At 32.3% G+C, this 10,303-nt stretch overlaps 1 long non-coding RNA gene across 1 annotated transcript; it reads right to left on the bottom strand.

The window, feature by feature from the left end:
* Window positions 1-330: 330 nt before the first annotated feature.
* Window positions 331-1,446, bottom strand: LOC145794584 (uncharacterized). Its single transcript, XR_014334500.1, has 2 exons — window positions 1,032-1,446; window positions 331-935 (listed from the first exon to the last, which is right to left on the bottom strand). It is a non-coding gene; the product is annotated as an uncharacterized LOC145794584 (long non-coding RNA).
* Window positions 1,447-10,303: the final 8,857 nt, after the last annotated feature.

Genomic DNA, 10,303 nt, shown 5'->3' with positions numbered 1-10,303 from the left:
CCAACTCCTAAGCTAACTGACTTTGTAACTAATTGATTTGATGTGGCTGTAGCTACACTAACTGAAGCTGGGGTTGACTTAACTGCTGAGCTGATATGGGATGAAGACTTAGCTCCTGCTGCTGCTGAGCAGAGCTGGGATGATGAAGTATTCTCAACACATTTCATGACAAAAATATTGTATAGATTTAACTAGAAGGTTGTAATGAATTAAAAAATAAATAAAAATCTCCAAAATAAAAAACAAAAAGTAAATAAACAACTAGAAGGAAAAGGGAAAACATGAAAAATTGGGGGGATGTTGGAAAAGGGAGAACATGATACCATGATGAAATATAGACTCAAGATGAATTCTTATTATTTTCCTCAATGAATGAGTTATACAGATTACATTGTATATATATATATATATATATCAGTTGGGAATCAGATATAACAAACTCCTAATACACAATGATATCCTAACCAACTCCTAAGCTAACTGACTTTGTAACTAACTGATCTGATGCGGTTGTAGCTGCACTAACTGAAGCTGGGGCTGACTTAACTGCTGAGCTGATATGGGATGAAGACTTAGCCCTTACTGTTGCTAAGCGGAGCTGGGATGATGGAGTATTCTCAACACATTTAATGACAAAAATATTGTATAGATTTAACTAGAAGGCTGTAATGAATTAAAAAATAAATAAAAATCTCCAAAATAAAAAACAAAAAGAAAAAAAACAACTAGAAGGAAAAGGGAGAACATGAAAAATCGGGGAGATGTTGGCAAAGTTAAGGTGCCAATTCTCCCTTAAAGCCTTCACTATCTTCTTTGGTTCCTCATCCGATGGAAACTTTTGAGGTGAAATGGCGTTTTCTCATTTTCTCATTGAAATACACCTCTGTAGCCTGAGAAATGTCGCCTTTAATCCAAATCCTACCTCCGAAGCTTGCCTTCAAAAAAACAAAACAACAACAATGGTGGATAGAGATAAAATTACTCATGGAACAATAATAATAATAATACATATCAATGTACATAAAACTCACCCGATAAGTTTGCATGATTCTCGACTTTATTTCAGTGGGTTTATTTAACCCTAACAGAATAAGCCACTATTTGGGAAGTGAGTTTGTGGCTAAAATAGCCACAAACAACAAAATAGGCTTTTTAGTCTCAATAAGATGAAACATTATATCCAATTTATAATCATTACATTTTTTCTCTTATAAAAAAGTTTTAAAAAGTCAAAAAAGCCAAAAGTTCTTCCCAAATCAGACCTTTTAGCCCCATGCTAAAATAGTCAAAAAAAAATCAAAAAGCCAACCCACTTCCCAAACCAAGCCTAAGAAATTAGGAAGCAATAGTTAGTTATGATTCTCAAACAGAAATAGAAGCCTAACTCGAAACCCTAGTTATCTTGAGAATGAGAGAGAGCTCTGTTTCCGAGAGAAGACGAAGGCTGTGAGAAAGAAAAAGCAATTGTGTGAATTAAACATTTTTCTAAGAATAAAATAAAACAAGGTGAGAAAAAACTCAGGTAGTGTTTGATAGAGTTTTAAAATTATAATTTGAGTGTAGAGTTATATTTTAAAATTTTAAATTATGATATAAAAAGATAAAATTTGTTTGGTTATGAGTTTTAAATTTTTAAAATGAATTTTTAAATTAGAAAAGTTGTTTTATTCAAAAACTTATAACTCATAACCAAATACACAGCTCAAAATTCTATTCAAAACTCATAATCAAACTCTTTTTAAAATTTAATTCAAAAAATAATTTTTGATAAAAATAATTTTTTTATTTAAAAAATTTGAAAACATTTTGAAAATATTTTTTATGTAAAATAAAAAAAATAAAAAACAAATTCTCATTTTTTTTTTCAAATAATAGGTGCCAATTGCCCACCCAAAAAAAAAAAAAAAAAAAATTGTTCCGGTCAACCGGCCGGACGTCCGGGAGAATGACCGGGTAAGCCCAATTCGCTCTTTTCAAAATTCAAAATTCAAAAATCTCTCTGCGCTCCAAACATAATCTGAATTAAGTTTTGGAATGTGACATTAGAATCAATTTTTAAAAACTTAAACCAAACAAAACATTGAAAAATGCACTGAAATCATGTTTTCAGAGTTGCTCCAAACATAGCCTGAGTTTTTAAATTATGTTTTCATCTTGTAAAGGTTTAGTTGATCTTGCGAATGACATGTATGTTGACAAGATGCAGGGAATTTCCAATTCTTTGGATCTTGCAACTTGTTTAATATTGTCACTATTTATTTTAAATTTTTGCGATGAAATTGTGTTGTAATATGTTAATCAAATTAAGTCTCAATACACATTTTCCCCCCTTCTAAAATGGCTTAGTTGTGGAAGTTAGTTTGGTTGACCTAGATTTACTAAAGATATTCAATCATGAACAATGTAATCCTATTTTTTAGATAAGTATAAAATCTTGCAGACTTTAGGTCAGATCTTAGTTGAGCCAAAGTAAGGAAACATGACTCAACGTTGCCGTATTTTATTTATTTATTTATTTTTTTGGCGTTGATTGGCGCAATACAAATTGATGTGTGCACTATTATGAGTGGCATGCTAAGTGTTGTTGATTGACAAATTTGGAGTTGTCTCTGTTACAAATGGTTTGAAATTCTGGGTAAAATCAGAATTTTTTCCTATCTTTGGTCAATTATTTAGGTGGGAACCATGCGCCAAAATTGGCGAGTCTAAGTGGTAACGTGTTCTATGCTGCGTTGTGATTCATGTGGTATATTTGGTTGCTCAAAACCATTATCGAGTGAATGGAAAATTGAAGCCAAAGTGTGCTCCATGGAAATGGAGTTTTGGTGGAAATTCCTTAAAGTTTGTGTAAATGGCTTGTCCCACATTGATTTGGTGGGAAGTTTTGAATGGGTTTATATAGCTTGGACTTATAACTTGGGGAGAGCCCCAAGGGGCACTTTAATTTTGTAGAAGGGAGAGGTTATGGGCTAGACCCATTGGACCAAAAAATTACCACACACGCGCGGGCTGGGCTGAGCCTGGGCTTGGGCGCAGGTGCGTGGTGTGAGGTTGGGTTGGGCTTGTTCGATCCAATACTAATCTTTTTGGGCCAAAAATATTTGAATTCAATTTATTTTTGATAGAATAAATTCTGTCCAAATTTTAATTTTAATTTTTGAATTCAAAATTTTATTTGCACCTCTTCAGAAATTCTTTACAGGTTCAGATCTGTCCAAAATCGAATCTGTTTGGTTCAAATTTAAATCCACTGAACAGATTTGAAATTCAAACAGATTCGGTTATCTGTTCAAATTCAAACCCAACAGGTACAGTACCTGTTCAAACAGGTATGCTACCTGTTCAATTCAAAATTAAAGGATGTCATTACTTCTATAAATAGACCAGCCCTCATTTGATTAGATTTACTCCAATTTTTGTCCATCTTTTGCTGCAAATCATCTCTGCATTTTGTTGCATTTATTCCATTATTTTTCTGTGAGAAAGAGTGTATACACTAAGTGTGTTCGTTGAACAAATAAATTGTAGTGCTGCATTTATTTGTTATTGATCATTTTATTCTGAGAGATAGACGTCCATATTCTGAAAGCACCGAAGAGAGGACGAATCTGTCTTAAGGACACAGTGTCAAACACTGGACTTGATCATATTATTATTCGAAGAAATTAATCAAGTAAGTTGTTTAATTTATTATTCTATTTTATTTGTTTATTAAACCAGATTTTAATTTTGTTTTTATAACAAAATAAAATCTGTGTTTATTTATTTAATTTTATTTCTAGTTTGATTTTTGTAATCAAACAATTTTCTATCATTTCCTTTATTTCTTGTATATTCTGTTTGTTGTTAAGTACACAAACATAATTAATTAATTACAGTGAAGATTGTCCAACAATCTTAAGACAGATTCGTTTTTGGTGTCTTCATTGTATTTAATTTTCTTTGATTTCATAAAGACATATTCTGGTTGGAAAAACAAATAGTGGTTTATGCTATTTGACAGATAGTAGTAATATACTGTTTATTTTCTTTGACAACTAGTAGTAATATATTGGTGTCATTAACAATTGCAGAATATTAATTTGTGTTACAGAAAATTATTGTGGCATTTTATTTTTCTAGTTTTAGTAACAAAGAAAATAAAATTATTTTGTGTTATAATTTATTTTCTGGTTTTAGTAACGAGAAAATTAATTTGTGTTTTAATTTTTTCTGATTTTTATAATCAGAGATTATGGCTACTGCAACTGAAACTACAACTGGTAGGGGTATTCCAATTGTTACACCAACACCGGACCCTATCCAGAACCAAGTTCAAGTACCAATCAATCATGGAGAAAAACCAAAAAAATTTAATGGTACTGAGTTTAAGAGATGGCAACAGAAGATGTTGTTCTATCTTACAACTCTTAATTTGGCCCGATTTCTCCATGAAGAGACTCCAGCACTTAAAGAGACGGTTAATAATGAAATTGAATCCATTATGCAAAATCATACTTGGGAATTGGTGGATCTTCCACCAGGTTCTAAACCTCTTGGATATAAGTAGATATTCAAGAGAAAAATGAAAGCAGATGGTTCAATAAACAAGTATAAAGTAAGACTTGTAGTAAAAGGTTACAGACAAAAGGAAGGTCTGGACTATTTTGACATATATTCCCCTGTAACTAGAATAACATCTATTCGCATGCTTATTGTTATAGCAGCGTTGTTTAATTTAGAGATACATCAAATGGATGTTAAGACAGCTTTCTTAAACGGTGATCTAAATGAAGAAATCTATATGGAGCAACTCGAAGGGTTTGCAGTGTCGCAAGAAAAGAAAGTTTGTCGGCTTGTAAAGTCTCTTTATGGATTAAAACAAGCACCTAAGCAATGGCATGGAAAATTTGATCATGCAATTCTTACTAATGGGTTTAAGATAAACGAATGTGACAAGTGCATCTATGTTAAAAACATTGACCAATGATATGTCATAGTTTGTCTTTATGTAGATGGCATGCTTATCATTGGAAGCAGTTAAAACATGATCAAATCAACTAAGCAAATGCTTAACAAAAGATTTGATATGAAAGATATGGGGGTTGCAGATGTTATTTTAGGAATGAAAATTACTAAAACATCTTACGGATATGCATTATCTCAATCATATTATATTGAGAAAATTCTTGATAAATTTATCAAGGATGATATGAATGTAGCTAGAACACCTGTAGACATCAGTCTTTATTTATCGAAAAATAAAGGTGATACGGTGTCTCAATTAAAATACTTCAAAATCATTGGAAGCCTAATGTACCTAATGAATTGTACTCGTCTTGACATAGCTTATGCAGTCAGTAAATTGAGTAGGTACACTAGTCACCCTGGAGAAGACTATTAGAAAGCGATCATTCGGGTTCTTAGATATCTAAGATTTACCCGTGATCATAGTTTGAACTTTACTCGATATCCAGCAGTACTCGAAGGTTATTGTGATGCAAATTGGATATCGGATACTAAAGATTCAAAATCCACTAGTGGATATGTCTTTACTCTGGGAGACGCTGCTATTTTTTGAAAATCCACAAAACAAACATGCATTGCGCGATCCACAATGGAATCTGAGTTCATTGCTTTCGACAAAGCAGGAGAAAAAGCAGAATGGCTTCGTCACTTCTTAGAAGACATTCCAATGTAGCCAAAACATGTGCCAGCTATTTGCATTCATTCTAATAGTCAATCTGTAATAGGCAGGGCACAGAATCATATGTATAACGGTAAGTCGCGACATATTCATCGTCAACATAATACCGTAAGGCAATTGTTGTCAAATGGAATAATCTCAATAGATTATATAAAATCTAAAGAGAATATTGCGGATCCGTTAACAAAAGGTTTGACAAAAGAGCTAGTATATAGTTCATCGAAGGGGATGGGATTAAAGCCTATTACATAGGAGTCATCATAATGGTAACCCTACTTATATGACTGGAGATCCCAAGAACTAAGTTCAAAGGGACAACTAAGTTATGTGTGGCTTGCCAGAAATCACCAAGGGATTAAAATTCCTTACCCATTCCTATGGTGAGAGTGATATCTGCAGCATGTATTGTCTGCAAGGGTATAAGGATAAGTTTTGCGTTTAATGATTACTTGTATCTTAATTAAGGTATAAAATCAAGACGAGTATAAGGAGATACTCACAATAAGAATCACCTATATGAGTGTCGAACTGGGGCCGGTTCTATGAGAATGAAAAGAGTAACAGTCTCAATAGATCTAGATGGGATCCTGACTATTGAGTTGTGCAGATTTAGTTTGTAGTTTGATCTTAATAACGTTGCATCATTGGATGAAGCGACATCCAAGAGTCACGCCATCCAAGATATACGAGCTTAAGTGAGTTAATCATTAAGTGTAAGATGCTGCAACTTTTATATTGCAATCTCAAGCGTAGGATGTTGCGAAGTAATATAACTTGGTGAGTCCGAGATTGAATCCACATGGACTGGTTTGTTCAAAATAATTACCGAACACTAAAATAAAATAAAGGAAAATATGATTTTGAATTTTTGAAATGATTGGATAATCGAGAAAAATAATTAGCTAAAAGATAAAATAAGATGGCTAGGAAAAAAAGTTTGCTACGGTATCAAGTATCCTCCACCAAAGTTTTCTTTAAAATATTTTAGATTCAATTTGTATAACTCAATTGAGACATACACAAAGGGTATTTTAAATCGGAAGATAAAAACGGTTATTTCATATAAAAACTAATTTCGAAAGATTGATAATTTTGATTGATTGATTACACTATAAAAATCTAGTTATTTGATTCGCCGGGAATATCAAGCTTTTACTGTGCCTGGAGTCTACAATAGAATAAGATATTATACAGAACAAAAACTTTTTCAAAATAAATAAACCAGTCAATCAAAATAATCTTAACATTAAAAATCATAATTGAATCATAAAATATTTACAAAGAAACTATAAATAACTTCTCCAACCTACATTTATAACTTCTCCTAACCATGTAAACACTCTATCTGAAAAGTAGACTAAAACATACTACAACACAATTCAAATTAAAACTCTATAGCCTCTATAGCAATAGAAATTTGCTGATTTGAAATTGATTCTTCTCTTCTTCAATTCTCTAGCTCCTTCAAGAATCATCGTAGAAATTTTCAAAAATTCAAATTCAAAATGAGTTCTTCCAATAACATCTCTGAAAAAACTGGAGTGTTCTACAAAATTGTTGACAAAATTGTTCAGGACTGTAGAGCTGGCAAGTTTAGCCCATGGCCATAAACCCGCCCAATAACCTATCTAAAACCCATTTAAACCTATCCAATTAGAAAATGGGTTGTAATTGGGTTGGTTTCATTCTGCCGCATAGAAAATGGGTTAAGTGGGGTTGGACACAGGTGCCCAATGGGTCATGCTAAAAGACAAAAAGTCAGAGCTGTCCATTGCTTGAACAGGTGACTTTATGCATGGTCACAATTTGTCCAATGCTTTGTTTGGCTAGACAATCAATAATGCAATTTGATGCAAAAAATAATAATATAAACTTAGAATAAATATTTAGATAAGTAATTCAGAAAAACACATTTATAATCACAATTATTTTAAATGGGCCCACATTATTTAATTTTAAATTTATATCCTACAATTTCGAAATATTCTTTTCATGGTCTATAATAATAATAATCAATCTTTTTACACTTTATCATTTTTAATAAGAAAAAAAAATAAATTACAACTTAAAGATGTCAACAATTATACAAATTTAAAAATATCACCACTTCCTTTAAATGAAATTCTTTTTTTTTTTTCCATAGTTATTTTGAATTGGTTTATTTTGATGGTAAAAAGTTAGAATATTTATAAAGGTTGAGTTTCTCTCTTATTGGAATCTCAACATGAGAGAACTTAAGAGATTTATGAAGCCTACCATAGGTCCTGAGAGGGGAATTTAGGCCGAACTAATGGGCCGAGCTAGTTTGGGCTTGAGCCAGACTTGGAGATTGCATGTCTGGGTTAGAACGGCCCGAAGTGGATTAGGCCAAGATGCTAGCTCGGGCAAATTGGGGTCATGTACATGATTGAGCTTCTGTTTGGAAGGAATTTATCCTTCCAGCCTATCGTGGGAACAACCGAGCTGCAAAGTTTGGTTGAGCATTTATCGTGGGCACTTAATAGGACTAAGCAAATAGGGTGATTCCAAAAGAAGATCGCAACACCACACTAAGGTAGCTCGACAGTGATCAATACGTGGTGCAATCAGGAGTTGTGGGGAAGATCCTACCATCTGTACACGTCAATACCGTTAAGCTGTTTTGTCAATGTTGTTTGGCTATATTGTTGCATACACACGTGTAAGACGAAGAGAGCGTGGTATGTCCACGTGTCTAAGAAAGGACGAGCAGAGTTGTGTGCGCAAAAACTATATAAACTGTGTGGTGCCTCCATGCAACAAGTGTAGAATTCTGGCAATCAAAGCTGTCTTTCTTTTGTCTCTTTTGGCTCTATCCTCTTCTCCAAGTGTATTAACTTGACCGTTGGAGGGGTTTTCTGGCAACACACTCGCCGAATAGCTCATCATCACTTTATTCTCAGGTTGTACGACGTCACTCGGAATAACACGAAGCTTAGACCCAAGGAGTACGGAGAGCGACAGATATTTCCTCCCCATACAGGTCCCATTCCTATGATCTGAACGGTTCACTTTTTAGGACTCATTGAGTAGAATATTTATGTAAAAAATCAAGATTATCAGATATCAGTAGTTATATATTTGAATCCAATTTATACTACAAAAAATTGATAGTTATTCTTGAAATTATATTTATCGTCCATTTTTTTAAAATAAATATTATTCAAATATATATCTATCGATATCCAATCATGTTATTTTTTGCATGAATATTGTACTCAATGAGTTTAAAAAAGTGAACAGTTTTGATCATTGAAATTGATTCCAAAATGGACATACCAAACCTAAACGCTCTCTCAAATTTAGATTCCAACTTGAGAGAAACCAAATCTTATTTAAAATTATCATATATGACAAAGTATCAACTTTCTATTTAAAATGATTTATGTTGAATTTACTGCTCTTTAAAGTCCAAAACGTGCAAATAATTTAAATCGGCTAATATTTATAAAGTAATGCTAGAAACATTAATTAATAGGACATTTATTTGTAAATTTATCTTCAAATTATTTCATTTAATTTGACCTACTTATATTTCACTTAATTCAAATTATTTTCTTATGTTATAATAAGTTTTATGGGTGATATAGTTTAAAAAAAAAATAAAAAAATTAATAATAATATTCTCGTTGATAGTGTGAATGTTCACATTGTAAAATACGAATGTTCACATTACCAACTTATTAACCGTTCAAAAAATATTCGTAAGGGTAAAATTGTACATAAAATACCTTAAATACGAGAATTAGGATTTGGTTGATCAAATGTTTAAATAATAGGACTTATTGAAATATAATAATATATTATGGACTAATTGGAATACAAGTATTGAAAAATGATTTCCTAAATAAATCTCCATTAATTAATGTATCAATTAATACACACAAGACATACATTGTATCTAGTTGGTGCGTTAGTTGGTAGACTAATTAATATTTTACCACTTAATATGGTACTACCTAATATTATATTTAATTAGTGTGTTAGTTGATATATTAATTAGTGTTTATAGATATTTATAATACCTAAGTATTGATAAGCTGATTTTAAAAAAAAAAATAGTTATTATTATGATAATGTGCCTGTTTGGTAAAAATTAACTTCAGCTTATTTCAACTTATGGCTTAAATTAAGCCATTCTGATCTGTTTGGTAAAAATTAAAGTTGCAAATTATAACTTAAAAAAAGTCATTTTAAGCCATTTTGGCGAAATTGCTCCGGAGATGCTTCTGATTTCGGATTAAGCGCGCAGCTGTTTGGAGGGGCATGAAATGACTTAAATGCCCCTCCAAAACTTCAACAATTACAGTTATGCCACTATATAAGCCCTCTTTCATCGTGCCCTACCCCACTCCTCTCCTCACACTCGTCTTCTCATTTCCTCTTGGCGACGAAGACGATCCTTTGTATCTCTCGAAGATCAGCCGATCGAAGTCAAAATTTCTCGAAGATTTCTCCAAGATCTGCACTACAAAAGGTAAGATCGCATCTTCTTGGCTTTTGTTTGTGATATATATATATATACACACACACACATTTCAGCTAGGGTTTACAGACAGATCGCATCTTCTTCCTTCGATTCACCCTCTCCGTCTGAAA

Source organism: Camellia sinensis, chromosome 7 (assembly GCF_055761805.1).
Source record: "Camellia sinensis isolate YWXY chromosome 7, ASM5576180v1, whole genome shotgun sequence".
NCBI classification, from domain to species: domain Eukaryota; kingdom Viridiplantae; phylum Streptophyta; class Magnoliopsida; order Ericales; family Theaceae; genus Camellia; species Camellia sinensis.
Note: the sequence above shows the minus strand (reverse complement) of the source record. Positions and strands in the feature narration are given on the sequence as shown.